We start from the raw sequence: 27,715 nt of genomic DNA, 5'->3' as shown, positions 1-27,715 counted from the left end.
ACCAAATTGGCACTCGCTTGAAACCACAATGAAATATTTTCTATTGGTGCAATGCTCTTTGTTGTGACAAAACAAAATAAAATAGCACTTGTGAATGTGCAAGAGATATTACTTCCATAATACTGTTGTGATATCTGGCTGCGTAGCAATAGTGAACACTCTTCAAAACATATCATTCATTGGAACAGAAGTTTGAAGATGTCCTCGAAGCAAAATAAGATGCTGCATGAATACAAATTATTTCTTATCAAAACAGCTTTCACATTTCTAACTAAATATGGTATGATTATGATAAAAGATGTTTGTTTTTCTAGGGGGCTTTAAAATGCAGTACATATTAATAACTCTCCATTATTAATCTTAGTATCCATTCTTATTCAAAAGCTGATTGATAATATGACAATTCACTCACAGTAATTGTTTAAATGCTTCAACTTCAGAGAAATTCCTATATCGTAGGAGAAATGATGTCAGAAAAAAGTGCCCTCCTAGTTAATGTAAAACACAAATGGATAGTGGAGCTTGTAAGTGAAAGAGGTAGCTTGTAGTGCGTTCACACTATAGCTGTAGCCTTGTTGTAATTCTACTTGCCATTGGTGCTGCAGTTATGGGGGATATGGTGGCATAGTAGTAATGCCACCGGACTAGTGATCCAGTGGACCAGGCTAATGCCCTGGGGACATGGGTGGTGAATGCACTTCTAGCTTACTGATGCTCTTAGCTGAGTTTTACACCCAAAACGACACACACACACATTGATCACGATAGGGTTCTCTCAGCAGTTAGGAGAGCTCTTCAAGTTACTTTTACTGCAAAGGGAATTTTCAATGATGTATTTAATCCCTTTAATTCACACCATCCTTTCTGAGCCTTAACAAAACAGTTCAAAGTCAAGTGGTCAAAGCCAATACAGAATATGCCAACCGCCAAACCTAACAGCGCATTAACTTTAGCTTCTCACCAATCCGAGGCACTCGTGTAATCTCTATCAGCACTCCCATCTTCCAAAAACTCTGTACTATGAATTACCAAATCAGGATGATGAAAACCAGGTCTAGATTAGCTAAATTAAAATGTCCCTTTTGACTCTTTAATAGCTGGGTTCAAACTCGGGTCCCTTGAGGATAGGGTAATGCTTCTAACCCAGGGTTTCTTTGTGTTTGTTTAGCAAGTAGAGGCCCAGAAACTGTTGATCACTCAACTCCTAGAAACAAATTGCTTTGAACTTACCACACTGAATTGCTGTCTAGGACAGAAAATTGTCAAGAACATTCAAGTACATACCTGCATTGCAGAACTAAGTGATGGCAACTATGGAGATAGCTCACAGCTGGGCCAAGCCTTCTCCCACATCACACTCAATACACAACGCCAATGTTTCTAGCCCTCCCTTATAGCTATTTCAAAAGCCAAAATCCTCCTGTCCTCAAACCAAAATTACTCAGCACTTCAAAACCTCCCTCACTTGTTTTGGTTTCAATGTCTGTCTTGAGGAATGTGTGAGTGAGTGAGTGAATCTGTGCCATGCATTCAAAGGACAAGTTATCTCGAAGAGACATACATCCCGAGTCTTCAGCCTCAGTAATCAAAGAATTAAATTCCACGACCATCACAAAAGTTAGACAAATATGACTGCAAGTAGGCAACATTTTGCTTATATAATTATTATTCCCCTAAGCAGCAGCATTAATTTATGCACTCAGATTTACCACAAGTGCCAACAACTCAATGATTTCAGGTGTTGACCATGGCTCAGTGGCAGCAAATTGAGTCAAATCAAAAGGTCACAGGTTCAAGTCCCAGAGCACATAATCCGGACTGGCACACCAGGGCAGTACTGAAAGAGTGCTGCCCTGTCAGAGGTGCTGTCCTTTGATTCAATGCTATACTGAGACCCTACCTGCTCTCACAGGTGGGTGTAAAAGATCCCATTGCATTATTTTGAAGAAGAGCAGGGAGTTCCTGTCATGTCCTAGCCAATACTTATCTCCCTTATTCCGCCAGGGCCACTCAACTCCTGATCTCATTACAGCTTTGGTTCAAACATGGACAAAAGAGCCGAACTCCTCAGGTGAGGTGAGAGTGACTGCCCTTGACACCAATGCAGCATTTGACCAAGTGTAGCATCAAGGAACCCTAGCAAAAAAGTCAATAGGAATCAGAGGGAAAATTCTCCACTGGTTAGAGTCATACCTTTGAAATTGTGCCACAAAATCTTTTACATACACTTAAGTGAGAGAGAGATGCAGACACGGACAGGGCCCTGGTCCAATGTCTCATCTGAGACACAGCATCTCCAACAGTTAAATGCTCCTTCAGGGCTGCATTGCTGTAGCAGCCTACACTTTTGTGGGAATCAGAAGGAAAATTCTCCGCTGGTTAGAGTCATACCTAGCACAAAGGAAGATGATTGTGGTTGCTGGAGGTCAGTCATCTCAGCTCCAGGACATCACTGCAGGAGTTCCTCAGGGTAGTGTCCTCGGCACAACCATCTTCAGCTGCTTCATCAATGACCTTCCTTCCATCTTAAGGTTAGAAGTGGGGATGTTCACTGATGATTGCACAATGTTCAGCACCATTCGCAACTCCTCAGGTACTGAAGCAGTCCATATCCAAATGCAGCAAGACCTGGACAATACCCAGGCTTGGGCTGACAAGTGGCAAGTAACATTCGTGCCACACAAGTGTCAGGCAATGGCCATCTCCAACAAGAGAGAACCCAATCGTTGCCCCCTGATGTTCAATGGCATTACCATCACTGAATCCCCCACTATCAACATCCTGGGCGTTACCAGTGGCCAGAAACTGAACTGGACTAGACATATAAATACTGTGGCTACAAGTGCAGGTCAGAGGCTAGGAATCCTGTGACGAGTAACTCACCTCCTGACTCCCCAAAGCCTGTCCACCATCTACAAGGCATAAGTCAGGAGTGTGATGGAATACTCCCCACTTGCCTGGATGAGTGCAGCTCCCGCAACACTCAAGAAACTTGACACCATCCAGGGCAAAGCAGCCCGCTTGATTGGCACCCCATCCACAAACATTCACTCCCTCCACTACCAACATACAGTAGCAGCACTGTGTATCACCCACAAGATGCACTGCAGGGAATTCACCAAGGTTCCTGCGACAGCACCTTCCAAACCCATGACCACTACCATCCAGAAGGACAGGGGCAGCAGATAGATGGGAATATCACCAACTGTATGTTCCCCTCCAAGTCCCTGACCAACCTGACTTGGAAATATATCGCCGTTCCTTCACTGTTGCTGGGTCAAAATCCTGGAACTCCCTCCCTAACAGCACTGTGGGTGTACCTACACCACATGGACTGCAGTGGTTCAGGAAGGCAGCTCACCACCACCTTCTCAAAGACAACTAGGGATGGGCAATAAATACTGGCCCAGCCAGTGAAGCCCAAATCCCATGAATCAATAAAAAAAACCCAATATCATTAAACACATTACCTGGTCATTATCACATTGCTGTTCGTGGGAGCTACTGAATTGTCATGTTTATCTTTGAAATTGTGCCACAAAATCTTTTACATACACTTAAGTGAGAGAGAGATGCAGACACGGACAGGGCCCTGGTCCAATGTCTCATCTGAGACACAGCATCTCCAACAGTTAAATGCTCCTTCAGGGCTGCATTGCTGTAGCAGCCTACATTTTTGTGCTCAAGTCTCTGGAATGTGATTTGAACCCACAACTTTCTGGTTCAGAGGGAAGAGTGCTTCCCACTGAGTTATGGCAAGACTTCACTGAGTCTTTCTGATATTGGAAGAAAGGGCATTGACAAAACTATATGATGTATTTCACCGAAAACTCAAATAATAGAATAGAGGGCAGGAGGCCATGCAGCCCATTGTGCCTGTGTTTTCCTAAATCCTTGGGCCTTGACCCTTGCTTTCTATTAGCTATATGATATATTTCAATGTCTTGCCACGAAAGAGGGTTTGAAACCTTACACTGCGTAAACGTATGTACACCACACAAGTCCAGTTCAGTTGTGAGCTGAATTGATAGGCACTAACACCACTGAAGAAGCATTATGTCCATACTGGCTCTTTGAAAGAACTATCCAATTAGCCTCACTGCTCCACTCCTTCCCCATGGCCCAGAGAATTGTTTTCCCTTCTCAAGTATTTATCCAATTCCATTTTGAAAGTTACGATTGAATCTACTTCTTCTGCCCCTTAAGGTGATGCTTCCACATCTTAAGAAGTTACATGTAAAAAAATCCTCATTCCCCCCTCTGCTTCTCCTGCCAATTATCTTAAATCTATGTCCTCTGGTTATGGACCCTCAGTCTCAGTGATCAATCTGGATCACCTGGTTTCCAAAGGAACTTCCTTGCCCTCAGTTTCCAAGTCAGTGTGATCGTTCAAACGCCAACAGTGCTCGTTGCAGTCCAAGTTATTCTGGTTGAAAACATTCCTGGCCACAAAATAATTCTCTGATGACTTGCAATGGTGGCAGGAAGTGTCTCATGCTGAAGTGGACCAGTGAGCACTGAAAGTACCAGCACACAGAGATAACTGCCCACATAAGGCTGACACAAGCAACAATGACTCTAATGTCCCCTTTATACCCACAGCCAGAAAGGTCTAATTAGAAGTGGATTACACAACACTCTGTCCTACAGCACTACATGCATTTACACTAACTCTACTAGTTCCACTTTACTCGGCAGGTTACAAGTTAAAATTATTCTTAAGCAATACTTCAGCAAGCCTTGGAAACAATTTTAAAATGATCTGCACATATGAAGGGCAAAGTTATCCCCCCCACAATTTTTCAGATTAGTCTGTCTCCAAGTGGGTTCAGCATGTCCTGTCCTGACATGATCCTTTATACAACAAACCGACATGGCATGATATTGGCTCGGCTGCATATGCTGCCTTGTTGCTGCTTTGGATCGTACATCGGTGTCATGTTGCAGCAACTTCCTCCCTGACGTTTGTACAGAACACAAGAGTACTATTACAGCAATAAAATGTCTACATGTTAAATTCTTGACTCCCTTCAGTCACCATTGGCTTTAAATAACAATTCATTTATGCAGCCAAAGACCAGTGAGATCTCTTTACCTGGCTGCAGAATCTGGCTGTGTTGGTATCTGGGTGAGGATTTGCACCTTGAATTCAGAACAGAGAAAGTCCAGACTCTGCTGATTGACAGGAGTCTGAAGAAACGGCTGCAAGGTCACGACCCAAGTGACCATCTCAATCAGTGGTGCCTTTGGGAATGAAAGTTTGGGATGTGGATTTGTTAAACCCACCGTTGCATCAGAAGTTTCTCTGTGAGATGAACTGTTGTGCAGACGTGCTGCCCTGCGTAGAAATGTTTAGACAGTCAGGAATATAAAAGCACAAAAAAACTATTGCAGGAAGCATGCGGTTGGGAGGGCAGTATGGGGGAGGAGGGAGGGAAGGAAACATGATTTGAGTAGCTCATGGAATTAATACAAAGCAACATTAAATTTCTGCCAGTCAACTCTGGACGTAATTCTAACACATTTTTCCACTTAGACGTTCACCTTGTTCATCAACACAATACGAAGCGGACTTGATTGTCTGAAAACGTTTTCAATCAGAATAATTGTACTACTATGGGCAAGCAGTATAAAGGATGCTGATTGTCCAAAGGGTTCATTTTCCAGAATAACAATGCTCTGCAATTGTCCAGTTTTAAGTATATACTCGGGCTTCCCTCACAATAAAAAGCAATTTACAATACATGACTGGTCCATGAAGATGAGACTGGCAAAGGCTTTACATAAACAGCACTGATCAGCCAACAGAGTTTTAAATTCCAAAATGCAAAGCTGATGGAAAAATACACCAGTTTGCCAGGAATCTTTTAAATGTAATTGAATATTATTTGGATTGTGGGACACAGCAATCTCAAAGGGGTGGTCTGCACTGCAAGAAAGGGAATGTCAGAGCTAGATGACAGCAGAAAGCTGGAAATAAAGTTGCTATTTTTGGCAGAATCCACGATTCAGTTGACTCCCTGTAGAGTAACATGAGCATGGCAACCTTGTGAATCCTCACAAGGTACTACTTTTACTGACTCAACTATTTCCATTCTGTAAGAGAACAGGATCAGCCCACTGTTTAATTAACTATCACTCCTGTACTCCTACAGAGGAACACGGCACAGAGCATAAACATTCCCCAAGCAACCACACACCCGACAACAGGAGGGTTAATCAAAGTCACTGGTCTATGTTTTTGCCCTGCTATCAAAAGATAGCAAATGAAACACTCACACTTTAATCCTATTTCCCAAGCAAGTCCCAAACATTTGCATCTCTTTGCACCCATGGTTGGTGTTATATTCATATCTCCACACTCTTCCTTTAGAGAACAGCATGAAGTATTGGAAAGGTTTGCAGGCTGATTCACAGGCCCAGTGTGACACTCATTCCACGACATGCCATTGTTATAACAGCCTATTTATGGGTCATATGAGCCCTTGCCACTCAAATGATGAGGGGGGGGCAACCACACCTACTGTTACCCACTGATGCCAACCCAAAATTCAGAGGTGGAGCTTTGGTCTTCACTCACCAAGGCACGTCTGGTTGTAATACTGCATCATCTGACTCCGAGGCGGGAATGCTTTTTTTATCCCCCATTCATTCACAGAATTGGGTCTCACTGGCAAGGCCAGTATTTATTGCCCATCCCTAACTGTCTGCGAGACGATGGCGGTGAATCTAACTTTGGCTTGCTTGGCCATTTCAAAGGGGACACTTTGAGTCAACCACATTGCTGTGGGTCTCAAATCATGTACAGGCCAAGTCAGGTAAGAGTGGCAGCTTTCCTTCCCTAAAATAAACTTGCGAACTATATGGGTATTTTACAATAATCCAACAGTGTCATGGTCACCATTACTAGGTTTTAATTCCAGATTTTTTTAACTAATTGAATTTAAATTCCCAAGCTGTTGTGGGATCTGAACTCATGTCTCTGGGTCATTAGTCCAGGCCCCTACAATTCCTGGCCTGTAACATAACCACCATGCTACTCTTAGCCACTTCCCCAGGCTGCAAACAACAAACACTAAGGATTTGTTAGTCGCATAATTATTTGCCTAACACATCATAACGTGCTTGTGAAAAGTTTCTGATAGACAGTCAGCAAGTTCAACACAAATATAATTTCTAACATAAAGTAGCATCGGAGACATGCAACATAACTATTTGCAATGTCAGATTAAAGGGATACCTCAGACGAGATGACAGCTAAAAATTTAACACGCACTGCACCCATTCCTACATTCTCTTGGACTATCACTAAGTGTTGTGAGTTCTATTCAATAATGCAACTCATTTTAGAGGACAGGAATAATTCTAAGTGACACATGCAGCTGCTGTGCTATGGCATTATTTTTAGACAAGCCGTGTACTTCAAGCTCTTTGCAAGGCACAGACACAACTGTTATGTTGCACATTTCACATAACATGGTATCTCCATGATGCTGTCAAGGAGCAAATCACAAGCACGTACACAATGATTACTTAAAGCTAGAGCGCAGGGTATGGAAAAGAGCCCTAGCGGAATGTTTGCCTTTATCTCAAGGGGGCTGGAATAAAAAATAGGGGTAGTTATGCTTCAGCTGTACAGAGCGTTGGTCAGATCCATCTGGAGTACTGCATTAAGGCTTGAGCATCACACCTCAAGAGAGATATCCGGAACACAGGGCCAGGTTGCACATGTGTGTGTCAATCTGGGCAGCGGGATAGAATCAACCACAGAGGTACAAAGCTTCCAATGGGATGAGGACAGCTTAACTCGAGGTTATTGATATTCAGCAGGTCTTCTGGCTTATTCCTAATTTCAACCAGATTAAAAAGATTTGTCTCGAAGTTTTGAAAAATATGCATTAACCTATCTATGGGCAACGTAATTACTAATCTAATAGTACTGCCACTTACGGTTCTAGAGTGCCAATAGTAACTAGCTTCGGGAGACCCTTTGCCCTTGACACCTGTCCCTTCATCAGGGAAACAGCCTAGCATCCTCACTGTGGTCTACTTCAAGCCCCAGCTCTAGGCAGTTTCAGTGCTTCACCAGCCAAGAACACCGTCTCAATGCCCTGACAATCGTCAGGTACTTCGCTCTTGAGGTTAACCATGAACCAGAAAGAGAAAACAAGTCATGCAGCATCTTTCAGTTAGGAACAGGAACAATTTAGTTACCAACTGAACAATCTGTAGACACCAAAGCAACACTGACAGCAGCTTTCAAGGTTAACTGCCTGTCAACTCTAAACACCACAGAGGTCAGCAATGCAGTATCTTCCTGCTGTAGCCACGTAAGTGCCTCTACGTCACTTGACACAAGTAGCGCTCCATCTGTTTCTGGCAGCACAGAATGCTGCATACAAAATATTTATTCAAAATAAGATTTGTAATCAGAGAGAACCATGACCCAAGACAGAACATAATAATCTACTAGATGGACTGCCAAAATTGCAAGATAGAATTGGATCTATGTGGTCAAGACATATTTAAATGCATATATATATATGCAAATAGAGCTCAATTCTTCAGCAGATGGAGGTTTTATTCAAATATCATACTGAGATTAATGCTGAGGATCCATTAAGACAAAGCACTTTCTTTTAAGTTTGAGAAGGCTGCTTAAAAAAAACATATGGGGCCCTTGGCTTGATAAATATAGGCACAGAGTACAAAAGGAAGGGAGTTATACCAAAGCTTTAAAAATCACTGATTAGACCTCAGCTATGAGTATTATGCCAAGTTTTGGGCAGACACTTTAGAAAGGATGTCAAGGGCTTTGAGGCAGTGCAGAGACTTGCCAGTACCAGGGACTTCAGTTATCAGGAGCGACTGGAGAAGCTGAGATTGTTCTCCCTATAGAACAGAGATTCAGCAGAGGTTTTCATAATTATGAGGAGTTTTGATAGATAGGGAGAAGCTGCTTCCACTGGCAGGAGGGTTGGGAACCAGAGGACACAGATTCAAGATTATTGGCAAAAAGCTGGTGGGCGGGGGCTTTTTTTTAAGCATAGCTAGTTGTTGATCTGAAATGCACTGCTTGAAAGGATGATGGAAGCAAATTCAATAGTAATATTCAAAAGGGATTTGGATAAATATTTTAAAAGTAAAAAATGGTAGGGTTATGAGGAAAGAGCAGGGGAAATGGGATTCATTGGGTAGCTCTTTCAGAGAGTCAGCACAAACACAATGGGCCAAATGGCCTTCTTCTGTGCCACATGATTCTACCAGTGGACAGCATGGGACTTCTACCTAATCACAAACAGGGCAAATACTTGCTTAATCACTTGCAGCCCATCTAAACACATGCCACATTTGATCTGTGTCAACAGGGCAGTAATATTTGATAGTGGCTGAGTAAAGATCCGTGTTAATATCTACCCACATCTTGCCACTCTACACTGCAGGAGAAGCTGAAAGGTGAATCAGCTATCACTGGTTCCGGAATACAACTGAAATGTCAAACACAGAACAGCTTCACACCAGGCTAGTGTGTGTCCTATCAAACTAGCATTGATGGGACACTTTTTTTTGCATGGAGGATCTGAAATAAAATGAGCGTCAGGGATATGCAATAAATTGGCACCCTGCCAAAGAAAAGGAGCATGACTGTACCAGATGTGTAGTTACATCAGTCCCTGACACATTTCATCTTGCAAACAAACCATCAAGCCATGGTACATCCCATAATATAGTAGAGTGATACATCATGGGGTTAGCTAAAGTTCAATGCTGGCATTCTTGCCTTTGAGTCATGAAGTTTATGGGTTCAGGTCCCATTTCAGAGACTTGAGCACAAAATCTACACTGACAGTTCAGTGCAAACTCTATCAAAAATTAAGTCCCTGGTATTAATACCAATGTCTTGTTGTTTGAAAAATTCTTTTACTGCTAACAAATCCTAGTGCATTCGAAAAGGAAGAAAAGACTTGAATTCATACAGCACTTCTCATGACCTCAGGATATCCCGAAGTATATTATACCTAATGAAGTACTTTTTTTGAAGTGTAGTCACTGCTGTAATATAGGAAACGTGGCAGCCAATTGTAAAGAGCACTCTTACAACCCGGTCATCTGTTTTTCAGTCATGTGGTTGAGGGGTAAATGTTGGCCAGGACCATAGTTCCCTGTATGCTGCACAGATGTGCAACAACCTGTAAGGAGCCATGCTAGCCATGCACAAATCAAGCCCTTTAAATTTCACAAAAATTTAAAGGGACCATGCATTTAAATAAATCGCCTGGTCACTCCAAAACAAAATTATAGGGAACATTGGCCAGGACACCAGAGAAAATTCACCTAATCATCTTCAAAATAATGTTCTGGGATCTTATACATGCACCTTGCACATGCACCTAGCTAGGTCCAATTCTACAGTCTGAAGCAGACTGAAGCAATGCCTCCAAGGGCATTTCAGCATTAATGATAAATTGAAGATAGCTGCATTCCAACATGTATATAATCCCAACAATGAGTTATTGAAGATTGAAATAACTATAGTCAAATATTCCTCAGATCGCACAGTGACATTTTGATCTTATTGACAACATTCTTGCACGGTTTAGATGGTTTCAGTGAATGATTAATCCACAGCCACGTATTCTTCTCTTTTCTATAACAAAAACAGAATTACCTGGAAAAACTCAGCAGGTCTGGCAGCATCGGTGGAGAAGAAAAGAGTCGACGTTTCGGGTCCGCACGACCCTTCAACAGAACTGAAGTATAGTTAGGAGAGGGGTGAAATATAAGCTGGTTTAAGGTGGGGAGCGGGGGGAGAGAAGTCGAGGGTGGGGTGGTTGTAGGGACAAGCAAGCAGTGATAGGAGTAGATAATCAAAAGATGTCACAGACAAAAGGATCAAAGAGGTGTTGAAGGTGGTGATATTATCTAAGAAAAGTGCTAATTAAGAATGGATGGCAGGTCACTCAAGGTACAGCTCTAGTGGGGGTGGGGTGGAAAGATTGACAAGGTATTAGTTGTAGATTTAAAAATAATGGAAATAGGTGGGAAAAAAAAAATCTATATAAATTATTGAAAACAAAGAAAAACAAAAAACAAAAAAAAACAAAAGGGAGGGGGAGGAAACAGGGTGGGGATGGGGGGAGGGGGAGTTTAAGATCTAAAGTTGTTGAATTCAATATTCAGCCCGGAAGGCTGTAAAGTGCCTAGTCGGAAGATGAGGTGCTGTTCCTCCAGTTTGCGTTGGGCTTCACTGGAACAATGCAGCAAGCCAAGGACAGACATGTGGGCAAGAGAGCAGGGTGGAGTGTTAAAATGGCAAGCGACAGGGAGGTTTGGGTCTTTCTTGCGGACAGACCGCAGGTGTTCTGCAAAGCGGTCGCCCAGTTTGCGTTTGGTCTCTCCAATGTAGAGGAGACCGCATTGGGAGCAACGAATGCAGTAGACTAAGTTAGGGGAAATGCAAGTGAAATGCTGCTTCACTTGAAAGGAGTGTTTGGGCCCTTGGACGGTGAGGAGAGAGGAAGTGAAGGGGCAGGTGTTGCATCTTCTGCGTGGGCATGGGGAGGTGCCATAGGTGGGGGTTGAGGAGTAGGGGGTGATGGAGGAGTGGACAAGGGTGTCCCGGAGGGAACAATCCCTACGGAATGCCGCCAGGGGGGGTGAAGGGAAGATGTGTTTGGTGGTGGCATCATGCTGGAGTTGGCGGAAATGGCAGAGGATGATCCTTTGAATGCGGAGGCTGGTGGGGTGATAAGTGAGGACAAGGAGGACCCTATCATGTTTCTGGGAGGGAGGAGAAGGCGTGAGGGTGGATGCGTGGGAGATGGGCCGGACACGGTTGAGGGCCCTGTCAACGACCGTGGGTGGAAAACCTCGGTTAAGGTTTACGCAAACTGGAGGAACTGCACCTCATCTTCCGACTAGGCACTTTACAGCCTTCCGGGCTGAATACTGAATTCAACAACTTTAGATCTTAAACTCCCCCTCCCCCCCATCCCCACCCCTTTTCCTCCCCCTCCCTTTTGTTTTTTTCAATAATTTATATAGATTTTTCTTTTCCCACCTATTTCCATTATTTTAAAATCTACAACTAATACCTTGTCAGTCTTTCCACCCCACCCCCACTAGAGCTGTACCTTGAGTGTCCTGCCATCCATTCTTAATTAGCACTTTTCTTAGATAACATCACCACCTTCAACACCTCTTTGATCCTTTTGTCTGTGACATCTTTTGATTATCTACTCCTATCACTGCTTGCTTGTCCCTACAACCACCCCACCCTCGACTTCTCTCCCCCCGCCCCCCACCTTAAACCAGCTTATATTTCACCCCTCTCCTAACTATACTTCAGTTCTGTTGAAGGGTCGTGTGGACTCGAAACGTCGACTCTTTTCTTCTCCACCGATGCTGCCAGACCTGCTGAGTTTTTCCAGGTAATTCTGTTTTTGTTTTGGATTTCCAGCATCCGCAGTAGCTTTTTGTTTTTTTCTTCTCTTTTCTATCTCTGCCAATTGATAGCTATCCATTGTCTACATGTTTTACAGGTCAATGTGATCACCTTATTTCCAGCCATGTAAATGAATGATCCATCCAACACATCAGCCTAATAAACATAATGCATCGATCACTTTGAATGTTATCAATCTCCCTAGCAGCTGGGCACTTCATCACACAACTTGGCATTATCATCGAATTTGGTAATACTGGGAGTATTTTTAGCAATGTTTATGAGCGCTGTAAATAACAAGGAACCCAGTACAGGTCTCTACCAGACTATACGCCACGGCCAACACTGTAGTGGTTTTGACACTGGACAGGATTTCAAGGCATCAAACCCCAACATTGAAGTAATTTTTGGATTGACACCAGAACGTGAACATGAAAGTTTCCACACTGCAGTTAAACCCCTAACTGGTTTCCTAACCCACTAGTGTCCTTCAGGGAAAGGAATCTGCAGCTCCAACCCTAGCCTGGCCTACTTAGGGCTCTGTGAGTTTACTGTTAAAGGCTTCTGACGTATCCTAGGCCGAGACCTCCACTCTGATGTACCACCACCACCTCTTGGGCTGGACAATAAATGCAGCCTTGCCAGCTTTCCACGTTTTATGCGCTAAGTCATCACCAATCCATACTCATCAATTTGTCATTAATTCCACACACCTTCAGACAGGAGTGGCAAATTATTGTGAGCGTGAGTTAAATTCTTAATTTGTGGCCATTTTCAACCTTACTAGAGGAAAACAAATATTAAATAAATTTGAGCTGTGACCTGGTTACTTCCCCAGGCGGCCTGGGAATGGGCAGAAATCTGAAAAAAACGCTGCTCATTAGCTTGCAGAGTTACTTGCCAGCGTGCAACAAGAACATCTGGAAGGACTCGACACAAGTGAAAATGTATCCTTTACTCCCCTGCCCCTTTTATTTGCCAACTTTGAAGTTTGTGCCACAAGGGCGGAGGCGGGTGGTGTTGCATAACAGCTGAGGAACATGTGTTAATGGCAACTGCAACACAAAGCTCCACAAAAGACTGAAATTGTAACAAAAGGGGAAAACTCAACAACATGGAATAGGACAATGGCTTTATCTTCAAACCCACCAGTGTCTGCAATGATCAATTAGATTCACAGCCATGGAGGGAGGGGGGCTACATTTTTCGTTTGAAATCAATGCAATGTGTCCTCTGTTCACTCAGATTAGCCATTGTACTCCTGGAAATATTTTTTTAACGCACTGCTGCCAACAAGACACCAACTGTTAAAATGGTACTAATGCAAATCCAGGTGTCAGTCTTGGCTCAATAGCACTCATGCCTCTATGTCAGAAGGTTTGGGCTCGAGGCCCACTCCATACATCTGAACACGTAGTGGAGGCTGACGCTCCTGTGCTATACTGAGGAGCTGCTGCACAGTTGGAGGAGGGTGAGACATTAAACCGAGGCCCTCTCAGGTGAACATAAAAGACCCCCGTGGCACTATCCAAAGGAGAACAAAGGCATCTTGTATTTATACCATGCCTTTAATGTAATAAGGCACTTCATAACAGCGTTATAAAGGCAAAATTAGACATTGAGTTTCACAAGATGAAATTAGGTCAGATGACCAAAAGCTTGGTCAAAGGTATAGGTTTTAAGGAGTGTCTTAAAGGAGAAAAGGGAAGTCAAGAGTCAGAGAGATTTAGGGAGGGCCAAGACAGTTGAAGATGCAGCCACCAATGGTGGAACCATTAAAATTGGGGATGCTCATGAGGCCAGCGTTAGCTGAGGGCAGTTATCTCAGTGGGTTGTGAGGCTGGAGGAGATTACGGAGAAAGGAAGGGGTGAGGCCATGGTGGGATTGGAATACGTAGATGAGAATTTTAAAATCAAGGCACTGCTTGGCTAGGTGTCAGTGTAGGTCAGTGAGCACAGGGGCGATAGGGGGATGGGACTTGCTGTGAGTTGGGGTGATAGGGGAACAGGACTTGCTGTGAGTTGGGGTGATAGGGGAACAGGACTTGCTGTGAGTTGGGGTGATAGGGGAACAGGACTTGCTGTGAGTTGGGGTGATAGGGGAACAGGGCTTGCTGTGAGTTGGGGTGATAGGGCAATGGGACTTGCTGTGAGTTGGGGTGATAGGGGAACGGGACTTGCTGTGAGTTGGGGTGATAGGGGAATGGGATTTGCTGTGAGTTGGGGTGATAGGGCAATGGGAATTGCTGTGAGTTGGGGTGATAGAGGAATGGGACTTGCTGTGAGTTGGGGTGATAGGGGAACGGGATTTGCTGTGAGTTGGGGTGATAGGGGAATGGGACTTGCTGTGAGTTGGGGTGATAGGGGAACGGGATTTGCTGTGAGTTGGGGTGATAGGGGAACAGGATTTGCTGTGAGTTGGGGTGATAGGGGAATGGGACTTGCTGTGAGTTGGGGTGATAGGGGAACAGGACTTGCTGTGAGTTGGGGTGATAGGGGAACAGGACTTGCTGTGAGTTGGGGTGATAGGGCAATGGGACTTGTTGTGAGTTGGGGTGATAGGGGATCGGGATTTGCTGTGAGTTGGGGTGATAGGGGAACGGGACTTGCTGTGAGTTGGGGTGATAGGGGAACTGGATTTGCTGTGAGTTGGGGCGATAGGGGAATGGGACTTGTTGTGAGTTGGGGTGATAGGGGAACTGAATTTGCTGTGAGTTGGGGTGATAGGGGAACTGAATTTGCTGTGAGTTGGGGCGATAGGGGAACGGGACTTGCTGTGAGTTGGGGTGATAGGGGAACGGGACTTGCTGTGAGTTGGGGTGATAGGGGAATGGGACTTTCTGTGAGTTGGGGTGATAGGGGAATGGGACTTGCTGTGAGTTGGGGTGATAGGGGAACGGGACTTGCTGTGAGTTGGGGCGATAGGGGAACGGGACTTGTTGTGAGTTGGGGTGATAGGGGAACGGGACTTGCTGTGAGTTGGGGCAATAGGGGAACGGGACTTGCTGTGAGTTGGAGTGATAGGGGAATGGGATTTCCTGTGAGTTGGGGTGATAGGGGAATGGGATTTGCTGTGAGTTGGGTGATAGGGGAACGGGATTTGCTGTGAGTTGGGGTGATAGGGGAATGGGACTTGCTGTGAGTTGGGGTGATAGGGGAACAGGACTTGCTGTGAGTTGGGGTGATAGGGCAATGGGACTTGCTGTGAGTTGGGGTGATAGGGGAACAGGACTTGCTGTGAGTTGGGGTGATAGGGGAACGGGACTTGCTGTGAGTTGGGGTGATAGGGGAACTGGATTTGCTGTGAGTTGGGGTGATAGCGGAACGGGACTTGCTGTGAGTTGGGGTGATAGGGGAACGGGATTTGCTGTGAGTTGGGGTGATAGGGGAACGGGATTTGCTGTGAGTTTGGGTGATAGGGGAACGGGATTTGCTGTGAGTCGGGGCGATAGGGGAACGGGACTTGTTGTGAGTTGGGGTGATAGGGGAATGGGATTTGCTGTGAGTTGGGGCGATGGGGGAACGGGACTTGCTGTGAGTTGGGGTGAATGGGCAATGGGACTTGCTGTGAGTTGGGGTGATAGGGGAACGGGACTTGCTGTGAGTTGGGGTGATAGGGGAACGGGACTTGCTGTGAGTTGGGGCGATAGGGGAACGGGACTTGCTGTGAGTTGGGGTGAATGGGCAATGGGATTTGCTGTGAGTTGGGGTGATAGGGGAATTCGACTTTCTGTGAGTTGGGGTGATGGGGGAACGGGACTTGCTGTGAGTTGGGGTGATAGGGGAACGGGATTTGCTGTGAGTTGGGGCGATAGGGGAACGGGATTTGCTGTGAGTTGCGACACATGCAGCTGAGATTTGACCTCAGGTTTATGGAGGGTAGAATGTGGGAGACCAGCCAGCAGTATGTTGGAATAATCAAGTCTACAAGTAACAAAAGACATGAATGGGTGTCTCAGCAGCAGATGAGCAGTCAAGGCGTGGGACTTTCTGCACCCACCCGCCACCGGGATCATCCGGTCCCACCACAAGTCAATGGACCTCAGGCTGGGGCGTAGTCCCGCCTGCGGTGGGTCCCACCCGCGATGGGGCCGGAAAATCCCAACCAAGGTCACTAGAACAGACCATCTGCTCCTCATCACATTGCTGTTTGTGGGGCAAATTGACTCGCGTGTTTGATACATTACAATGCTGAATACTCTTTAAAAGTACCTCATTGGGATGTTCTGAGGTCCTGGATGTAGCTGAATAAATGCAAAATTCTTTCTTTCCCAAATTTAACCCAAATTTTAAAAGTTTATTTTGCTTTCAGAGATTTAAATTTACATTTGACACAGATTACAGATCTGCTGTAGAATGTGCCTGTGTCTAATGCAATGACCCACGACTTCATACAGGGCTCATTGCTGATTCCAGTGCTATGTATACTGTCACTCTACAAAGCTTCATTTGGTCTGATTTATTATTGCCTAAAGGGAGTGGAGCCAACTACAGCCCATGAAGAACCAATCGATACCTGGTCTTCCTGCTGCGTCATACCTTGTTATGTTTAGGGTGGGTGTTTCTAGGGTCATCAATCAGTGATGTCAGGCTGAGGGGACAGAGCATGACCAGTTGTTAACCAGCTGTACTAGCCCTGTAAAGACCAGCTTCTTCACCCACCACATTGTGAATACTCTTTCCACTCTTTCTTTCAGTCCTTTGCAAAACAAATTGAACTGAGAGCAGTCATCAAATGGGAAAAAAAGCCTTGTGTGAGTGGAGTTCAGTCGGTCCAGAGATATAATTAACCGATTCATACCTAAATTTTCTCAGTGGGTCAATTTAGATTTGGTTCATGTTCATTCTTATCCAGCTAATGTAAAACTTTAAAAACTTTAAAAAGATGAAAAAATCTTATCGATATCAAGCATACTTCTCCCCCCCCACTACCACTTACCACACATTAGGGGCGGAATTTTACCGCCCCATTTACAAGGCCATAAGATCCAGCAAGTCTTTCAAAAATCCACTGACTTTGTTAGGACTGTAAAATCCTACCCTAGAAAAACTTATGTAAGACAACACTTCCTACCAGAACAATAAAAAGTACTTTCCCCCCCACCCCGCAAGACCCACATCAGTTTGAAACAACCCACACATGTAACATCCAATAGGCACATGTGCCATTAAAAGTGCGTTGGGGGAGGGGCAAAAAGGGAAACATCCTTTTCAGCCCTGAATTCTGACACACATGTAAAAACACAAAAAAAAACAGATGTGGCCATGGCTTAATTCTGGATACATCACTGCAGCAAGTCTAAGAGGGCATATAGCTCCTCTCAGGAGTCCTCCTAAACCTCCCCATCTCTCACTCCTCCTTTAAGATGTTCGTTAAAACCAAACTGCCACCTGTCCTAATGTCTCCTCCTTTAGCTCGGGGTCAACCTTTATCAGATCACACTTCTGTAAGCTAAATTAAAGATGCCATATAAATGCAAGTTGTTGTTGTTCCTTAAAGGGTCGGTGGCTACCTTGGACTACGTGGGATGAGGCAGTGCAAGACTAGGACACAAAGGCATCAGATTAAAAGGTCAACTCAAATCCACGGTGCTACTGCTATTAGATAAACATCTCCATACCTAGAATTACCCAATATAATGGTTCTGGGGGCAGCTCTTTGCCCATACAAGCTAACCATCAGTCAATTCAGGACACAAGTCTAACTTTCCGATCCATCATTCTCGAGTATTCTTAAATATTTGAACAAAAAGACTATCAAATTCTTCCCGTCACCCCTTTTGAAAAGCACTGAACCTCTGCTTTAAACTTTGCACTGCAAAAATGCTGAAAATGAGAATCAACATTGGAAGAGGATGAAGAAAAGGATTATGGAACAGACTCTAGGGGCTGACTGGCCGATATACGTATCAGCCATGGATCAGTGGGTAGCAACTCTCAACTATGAGTCAGGAAGTTGAGGGTTCAAGGTGCACTCCAGAGACTTGAGCACGTATTCCAAGGCACTCCCGTGCAGTGCTGCAGGAGTGCTGCACTGTCGGAGCTGCAATCTTTGCAATAAAATGTTAAACTAGGGCCCATCTGTCCTCTCAGTTGGGTGAAATGTTTGGATCAGAATATTCATAGGATCAAAGAATGGTTACAGCACAGGAGGAGGCCAATCGACTCAGTGCCTGTGCCAGCTCTCTGCAAGAGTTATTCGGCTAGTCCTACTCCCCCACCTTTTCCTCAGTGCCCTGCAATATTTTCCTCTTCAGATAATTATCCAATTCCTTTTGAAAGCTGCGATCGAGTTTACCTCCACCACACTCACAGGCAGTGCGTTCCTGATCCTAATCACTTGCTGGAAAACAAAGGTTTTCCTCTGGTTATATTGCTGAGCACCTTAAATCTATACGCTGTGCTTCTCGATCCTTCCACCAATGGGAACATTCCTCCTTCCTCTGTCCAGACCTCGCATGCTTTTGAGCATCTTTATCAAATCCCCTCTCAGACAATTCTTGTCTAAAGGGAACAGTCCCAGCTTCTCCAATCTATACACGTTATTGAATTTCCTCATCCCTGGAACCCTCCTTGTGAATCTTTTCTTCACCTCCTCGCTAAAGTGTGGTGACCAGAATTGGACACAATACACCAGTTGAGGCCATTCCTGTGTTTTCTAAAGGTTCATCATAACTTCCTTGCTTTTGTTCTCTATGCCTCTGTTTATAAAGCTGAGGATCCTGTCCGTATGCCCTTATTAATCACTTGCTCAACCTGGCCTGGCACATTCAATAATTTGTGCACATATACCCACAGGTCCTTCTGTTCCTGCAGCACCTGAGAATGGTATCCTTTATTTTACACTGCCTTTCCTCATTCTTCCTACTGAAATGTACCACTCCACATCTCTCTGCATTAAACTTCATCCACCACGTTTGCCCATTCCACCAACTGTGTCCTCTTGAAGTTTATCACGATCCTCCTCACAGTCAACAACACTTCCAAGTTTTGTGTCATCTGCAAATTTTGAAAGTGCATCCTCCACATACAAGTCTAGGCCACTAATATAGATCAAGAAAGTACTAACCCTTGGGGAACCCCACTATAGATCTTCCTCCAGGCTGAAAAGCAACCTTGCTCATTATAATAAAAGTACAATACTGCAGATGCTGGAAACCCACTGGAAGACTAGGAAGGCCTGTTTGGGGATTATCAGGAACCAGGAACTAAATTAAAGAACAGGTCCTCAAGGGTTATAATCTCCGGATTACTGCCCGAGCCACGTGCAAATTGGCATAGGGACGCAAGAATAAGGGAAGTAAACACGTGGCTAAAGGAGTGGTGCGGGAAAGAGGGGTTCCATTTCGTGGGGCACTGGCATCAGCATTGGAACAGGAGAGATCTGTACCGTTGGGACGGTCTCCACCTGAACCGATCTGGGACCAATGTTCTAGCGAAAAGGGTAAATAGGGTGGTCAACAGGTCTCTAAACTAGAAAGTGGTGGTGGGGGGGGTGTGGAGAGGAAAGGGTAAAACTCCAGGAAGTATGAATAATGGGAAACAAAGCAGCAGGTTAGCGGGTGGGGGGATGGATTCAACTTCATGGAAAATTATGAAAAAACCGAAAAGAAAGGAGAGCCCAAGAGAGGCTATTAAAGTCTCCAGAACACAAAATAGGACAGAGTGTTTGGAAAGGGCTAGGAATCTAACTTCAAGCACATCAGATAAAGGGACGACAATGAGAAAGGGGATGGGAAATACAGGACTGAAGGTGTTGTATCTGAATGCATGCAGTATACGAAATAAGGTAAATGAGCTTGTGGCACAGAGTGAAATTGGCAGGTATGATGTGGTGGGCATCACGGAGACATGGCTGCAAGGGGATCAGGACTGGGAGCTAAATATCCAAGGATATACATCCTATCGAAAAGATAGGCAGGTTGGCAGAGGGGGTGGGGTTGCTTTGTTAGTAAGAAATGAAATTAAATCGATAGCAAGAAACGACGTAGGGTCAGATGATGTAGAATCTGTGTAGGTAGAGCTGAGGAACCGCAAAGGTTAAAAAACCATAATGGGAGTTATGTACAGACCTCCGAACAGTAGTCAGGATGTGGGGCACAGGATACACCAGGAGATAGAAAAGGCGTGTAAGAAAGGCAAGGTTACAGTGATCATGGGGGATTTCAATATGCAGGTAGACTGGGAAAATCAGGTTGGTAGTGGATCCCAAGAAAAAGAATTTGTGGAATGTCTACGAGATGGCTTTTTGGAGCAGCTTGTGGTGGAGCCCACTAGGGAACAGGCAATTCTAGATTTAGTGATGTGTAATGAGGCAGATTTGATAAGGGAGCTTAAGGTGAAGGAACCCTTAGGAGGAAGTGACCATAATATGATAGAATTTACCCTGCAATTTGAGGGGAAAAAGCTGGAATCAGATGTAACGGTATTACAGTTGAATAAAGGCAACTACAGAGGCATGAGGGAGGAGCTGGCCAGAATTGACTGGGAGATGAGCCTAGCAGGAAAGACAGTGGAACGGCAATGGCAGGAGGTTTCTGGGAGTAATTTGGGAGACACAGCAAAAATTCATCCCTAGGAGGAAGAAGCATACTAAAGGGAGGACGAGGCAACCATGGCTGACAAGGGAAGTCAGGGACAGCATAAAAGCTAAAGAGAAAGCATACAATGTGGCGAAGAGCAGTGGGAAACCAGGGGATTGGGAAGCCTACAAAGACCAACAAAGGACAACTAAAAAAGAAATAAGGAGGGAGAAGATTAAATATGAGGGTAACCTAGCCAGTAATATAAAAGAAAATTGCAAGTTTTTTTAGATATATAAAGGGTAAGAGAGAGGCAAAAGTGGACATTAGGCTGCTGGAAAATGACGCTGGAGAAGTAGTAGTGGGGAAGAAAGAAATGGCTGAGGAAATGAATAAGTACTTTGCATCAGTCTTCACGGTGGAAGACACGAGTAACATCCCCAAAGTTCAAGAGAGTCGGGGGGCAGAGGTGAGTATGGTGGCCATTACCAAGGAGAAGGTGCTAGGAAAACTGAAAGGTCTGAAAGTGGATAAATCACCTGGACCAGATGGATTACACCCCAGAGTTCTGAAGGAGATAGCTGAAGAGATAGTGGAGGCGTTAGTGGTGACCTTTCAGGAATCACTGGAGTCAGGGAGGGTCCCAGAGGACTGGAAAATTGCTAATGTAACCCCCCTGTTTAAGAAGGGAGTGAGGCAAAAGACGGGAAATTACAGGCCGATTAGTCTGACCTCAGTCATTGGTAAGATTTTAGAGTCCATTATTAAGGATGAGATTTCAGAGTACTTGGAAGTGCATGGTAAAATAGGGCAAAGTCAGCATGGTTTCATCAAGGGGTCATGCCTGACAAATCTGTTAGAATTCTTTGAGGAGGTAACGAGTAGGTTAGACAAAGGAGAGCCAATGGATGTTATCTACTTGGACTTCCAGAAGGCCTTTGACAAGGTGCCGCACAGGAGGCTGCTCAGTAAGATAAGAGCCCATGGTGTTAGAGGCAAGGTACTAGCATGGATAGAAGATTGGCTGTCTGGCAGGAGGCAGAGAGTGGGGATAAAGGGGTCCTTCTCAGGATGGCGGCCAGTGACTAGTGGAGTTCCGTGGGGGTCAGTATTGGGACCACAACTTTTCACTTTATACATTAATGATCTAGATGAAGGAACTGTGGGCATCCTGGCTAAGTTTGCAGATGATACAAAGATAGGTGGAGGGACAGGTAGTATTGAGGAGGTGGGGAGGCTGCAGAAGGATTTGGACAGGTTAGGAGAATGGGCAAAGAAGTGGCAAATGGAATACAACGTGGGGAAGTGTGAGGTCATGCACTTTGGTAGGAAGAAGAGGCATAGACTATTTTCTAAATGGGGAGAGAATTCAGAAATCTAGAGTGCAAAGGGACTTGGGAGTCCTAGTCCAGGATTCTCTTAAGGTTAACTTGCAGGTTGAGTCGGTAGTTAGGAAGGCAAATGCAATGTTGCCATTTATTTCGAGAGGACTAGAATATAAAAGCAGGGATGTGCTGCTGAGGCTTTATAAGGCTCTGGTCAGACCACATTTAGAATATTGTGAGCAATTTTGGGGCCCGTATTTCAGGAAGGATGTTCTGGCCCTGGAGAAGGTCCAGAGGAAGTTCACAAGAACGATCCCAGGAATGAAAAGCTTAACATATGAGGAACGTTTGAGGACTCTGGGTCTTCACCCGATGGAGTTTAGAAGGATGAGGGGGGATCTGATTGAAACTTACAGAATACTGAAAGGCCTGGATAGAGTGGACATGGGGAAGATGTTTCCATTAGTAGGAGAGACTAGGACCCGAGGGCACAGCCTCAGAGTAAAGGGAAAACCTTTTAGAACAGAGATGAGGACAAACTTGTGGAGGCCAGGTCATTGAGTGTATTTAAGACCGAGATAGATAGTTTCTTGATTGGTAAGGGGATCAAAGGTTACGAGGAGAAGGCGGGAGAATGGGGTTGAGAAACTTATCAGCCACGATTGAATGGCAGAGCAGACTCGATGGGCCGAATGGCCTAAATTCTGCTCCTATGGTCTTATGGTAAACCCGAAATAAAAAGAGAAAATGCTGGAAAAACTCAGCAGGTCTGGCAGCATCTGTGGAGAAACAGTTTTGAGTCTAATGTGACTCTTCTTCAGTTAGAAGAGTCATATTGGACTTGAAACGTTAACTCTGTTTCTCTCTCCACAGATGCTGCCAGACCTGCTGAGTTTTTCCAAAATTTTATGTTCTTATTTTATAACCAGTCCTACAGCTCTGTTCCACTGGGCCAGCTTGGTCACTTTTAAGCCATGGGATTCAACTTTGGAGAGCAGGGGAGGGAACTCCCCTGGCATTTAACCATCACTGAAACAGATGATTTGGTCATAATCACCTTGTGCATGGGAGCTTGCTGTGCACATTGGCTGTCTTGTTTCCTACTTACAGGGGACTACCTTTCAACAATTTAAGAAGGTGCTGGATTGACATCCTGAAGGCGCTATACAGACGCAAGTTCTTTCTTTTAAGCAAATAACACGAATGTCAAACTTACGGTCCTCACAGCGAGCAGAGTTAGGAGCCCCAGCAGCAAGTCCTGCAGTGTGCAATGGGACGGGCCACTCGCTTCCATACCTGTCAATCAAGAGCCCCGGGATCGCTACGGGTTCACTTTCCCTGGGTCCAGGAATCGGCTGGGGCTGCAAATCCCCCTCTACCCCGGGGCGGGGGCCGGGCCGGTGACAAACCCCGTGCTGGCCCCCCCGGTACCTGTTGCACCGGCAGTGTTGGGCGCAGCAAATGCTCATTAACTTGTATCCAACTCGCCGACACTGGGAAAGATGCAGATCAGCCAGTGTCCCCGGGGCTGGGGTGGGGGGGGGGGGGGTCAAGCCCTCTCCCTGCAAGCCTCACTCCTCCCCCGGGGCCAATGCATCGCTCTCCTCCCGGAGTCCCGCTTCACCTCCACCGGGGCACACAGCCTGCCATGCCGCTGCTGTGCTCTCTCCGCAAACTCGCACCGACCCACGGCCCGGCCCGGTTCCCTCCCCCTCGGCAGCATCGGAATCCTTTAAAGGGGACTCGCACCGGCCCGGTCCCGGGGCCAGCGGCAGTTCCCGCAAATCCGGGATTCCAGCGGACCCGCAACACATTGTGGACCAGCTTTGTGATGTCACCGACCCAGTGTAACAAGCTGGAACAGCGTCATATCAACCCCCCCCCCCCATATCACACCCCCATATCATACACCTCAAAATCACACATTATATCATACCTTCGTATCACCCTTCATATCACATCCTCCATTGTATACGCCCACATATCATACCTCCCATAATCACATGTCACACACCCATATCGCAGCCTCTTTACACCCCCATATCACACCCCTATATCAGAACCACTGTATCACCCCCCCTTATCACACTCCTATATCACAGCCCCATTATAATCCCCAGATCACAACTCCATATCATACTCCCATATCACAGCCCCTCATATCACACGTCCATATTGCAGCCCCTTTACACCCTCAATGTCACCCCCCATATCACATACCCCATATCACAGCCCCATATCACATCCACCATAACAACCCCCCATATTACACCCCCATATCACACCCCTATATCACATCTTCCATTTCACAGTCTCATTATACTCCACATATCAGACCTCCATATCAGAACCACCATATCACACTCATATATCATAGCCCCATTACAATGCCCAGATCACAACTCCATATCACACTCCCATATCACAGTCCATCCCCATATCACACCCCCAGGAAAATACCCAATATCACATCCCCATGTCACACCTCCAACAACATACCCTATGTCCCACCCCCAGGAACATACCCAATATCACACCCCTATATTACACCCCATATCACACTCCCAGGAACATACCCAAATAACAACCCCCATATCACACCCCCATTTCACATTCCCAGGAAGAACACCCTATTAAACACCCTCCCCAGATCATGAGTCCAGGTTTCTGGATTACCAGTCCTGTAAAATAGATACTATGCTACTTTTTCCATTCATAATTTAATACCCTCATCATAAACAACATTGCACATAAAGATGATAAATTCATTACAATTTTGCAATGCAGTTTCCTGCACCTCATGAGCCTTTGACTTGGATCCCAACGTTCAATTTTCAGGCCCGACTCTGGGTAAAACATCGATCTTCCAGCTTGCATGCTCTTAAAATGTAAGTTAAAAAATAAATTAGGTACAATGGAAGCTATGTTTACATAACTCCTTAAATACTGTGCAATTTCTTGTAATTTATAAACACAGCACTCTGATTGGCCAATTGCTTTGTTCTGCCATATAATTTATCAATATTTGTGGTTGTACTGATGGCATCACAATACAAAAAAAACCTCAGTTTAAACTTAAGCAAAAATATACTAAACCGTTATTCATTTTTTTATTGACTCCTTATCATATCACAGTCCAGACATCAAGACTGCTTTAGAAAGGATTAATGCTAGTTTGTAAATTTCAAACTAGATTTATTACAGCAGTAAATTATTCCTAAGTGTTTTTGCAGGGGTTATAAATCAAAATAGATCACATACAACTGGTTACTGAATTATTTGGTATGGGGCATAAAAAGGAAAAAAAAGGTCAAAAGATTGGAAAAGGATAAAAATCAAAACAATATTTTACTGTGCTTGCAAGCTACATACATATTCTACAGTGGTCAGAAAGGCAGAACTCATGGAAGGGAGGGAGAGAGAGGGAAGGAAGGAAAGTAGGGAGAGAGAAAGGGAGCGACGGAGGAAAGGAAGGAAGGAAGTTTTGCAGCCAAAAAATACGTTTGAAGTGTAGACAATGTTATAATAATGTAGGGAAGTTAGTGCTGTTGAGACAATGACTGTTACAGAGTAACAAACATGTTGTAGTGAAAACTAAAGAAATATAGCCTATGGACAATCCAGTTATTGGCTGCAAATAAGTTCATAAGAATTAGGAGCAGGAGTAGGCCATTTGGCCCACCCAGCCTGTTCCAGCATCAGGAAGATCATGGCTGATCTAATTGTAGCCTTAACTCCACTTTCCTGCCTGTGCCCCATAACCCTTGACTCCCTTGTCAATCAAAAATCTGTCTAACTCAGCCTTGAAAAAATTCAATGACTCAGCCTCCTCTGCTCTCTGGTGAAGAGAATTCCAAAGGCTAATGACCCTCTGAGAGAAGGAATTCCTCCTCATCTCCGGCTTAATGGAATTCCTCTTATTTTTAAACTGTGCCCCCTAGTTCTACATTCCCCCACAAGAGGAAACATCCTTTCAGCATCTACCCTGTCAAAGCCCTCTCAAAATCTTATACATTTCAATAAGATCACCTCTCATTCTTCTAAACTCCAATGAGTATAGGCCCAAACTGCTCAACCTTTCTTCATAAGACAACCCCTCCAGCCCAGGAATCAGCCTAGTGAACCTTCTCTGAACATGTCCAATGCAACTATATCCCTCCTTAAATAAGGAGACCAAAACTGTACATAGTACTCCAGCTGCAGTCTCCTCAATGCCCTGTACAGCTCTAGCAAGACTTCCCTCTCTTTACCTTCCAACCCCCTTTCAATAAAGGTCAATATTCCATTTGCCTTCCGAATTATTTGCTGTACTTGCTTGTTAACTTTTTGTGATTTGTGTACAAGGACAGCCAGGTCCCTCTGTACTGCAGCATTCTGCAGTCTCTCTCCATTTAAACAATAGTCTACTTTTCTATTCTTCTTGACAAAGTGGACAACTTCAAATTTTCCCATATTAAACTCCATCTGCCAAATGTTTGCACAATCATTTTCCTTTGTAGACTCTTTCTATCCTCCTCACAAATTGCTTTCCTACCTATTTTGTCTATCGTCAGCAAACTTGGCTACAATCTTGGTCTCTTCATCCAAGTCATTAATATAGATCATAAGTAGTTGAGACCCCAGCACTGATCCCTGTGGCACTCTACTACTTAGTCTGCCAGCCTGAAAATGACCCATTTACTGCATCTCTCTGTTTCCTGTCAACTAAATAACCCTTTACCAATGCTAATACATCACCCCCAGCATCATGAGCTCTTATCTTGTGTAGTAACATTTAATGTGGCACTTCATTAAATGCCTTTTGGAAATCCTACATCTACTGGTTCCCCTTTAGGCACCCTGCTTGTTACATCCTCAAAGAGCTCTAATAAACTTAACAAACACAAAACAATGCCAACTATGTCTGATTGTATTATGATTTTCTAAATATCCTGCTACTACCTCTTTAATAATGATTCTAGCATAAAGGACATATCTGCTAGACTGGGTCTGCGTCAGGTGGTGAGGGAACCAACAAGAGGGAAAAACATACTTAACCTCATCCTCACCAACCAGCCTGCCGCAGATGTATCTGTCCATGACAGTGTCGGTGGGAGTGACCACTGCACAGTCGTTGTGGAGATGAAGTACCGCCCTCACATTGAAGATACCCTCCATCGCGTTGTGTGGCATTACCACTGTGCTAAATGGGATAGATTTTGAACAGATCTAGCAACTCAAGACTGGGCAGCCATGAGGCGCTGTGGCCCATCATCAGCAGCAGAATTGTACTCAACCACAATCTGTAACCTCATGGTCCAGCATATCCCCCACTCTACCATTACCATCAGCCAGGGGATCAACCCTGGTTCAGTGAAGATTGCAGGAGGGTATGCCAAGGGCAGTGCCAGGCATACCTAAAAATGAGGTGTCAACCTGGTGAA

At 44.8% G+C, this 27,715-nt stretch overlaps 1 protein-coding gene across 2 annotated transcripts in view; it reads right to left on the bottom strand.

Annotated features, from left to right (window-relative positions):
- rassf8b (Ras association domain family member 8b) overlaps window positions 1-24,080 on the bottom strand; it is a 124,648-nt gene extending 100,568 nt beyond the window's left edge. The window contains exon 1 of one of the 2 annotated variants that reach the window (XM_078553662.1): window positions 23,509-24,080. The gene's annotated coding sequence lies outside the window, so the exon portion shown is untranslated. The remainder of the gene's footprint in view (window positions 1-23,508) is intronic. The other variant, XM_078553656.1, reaches the window with a different exon arrangement.
- Window positions 24,081-27,715: the final 3,635 nt, after the last annotated feature.

This window comes from Cetorhinus maximus, chromosome 12, assembly GCF_964194155.1.
Source record: "Cetorhinus maximus chromosome 12, sCetMax3.hap1.1, whole genome shotgun sequence".
Taxonomy (NCBI): domain Eukaryota; kingdom Metazoa; phylum Chordata; class Chondrichthyes; order Lamniformes; family Cetorhinidae; genus Cetorhinus; species Cetorhinus maximus.
Note: the sequence above shows the minus strand (reverse complement) of the source record. Positions and strands in the feature narration are given on the sequence as shown.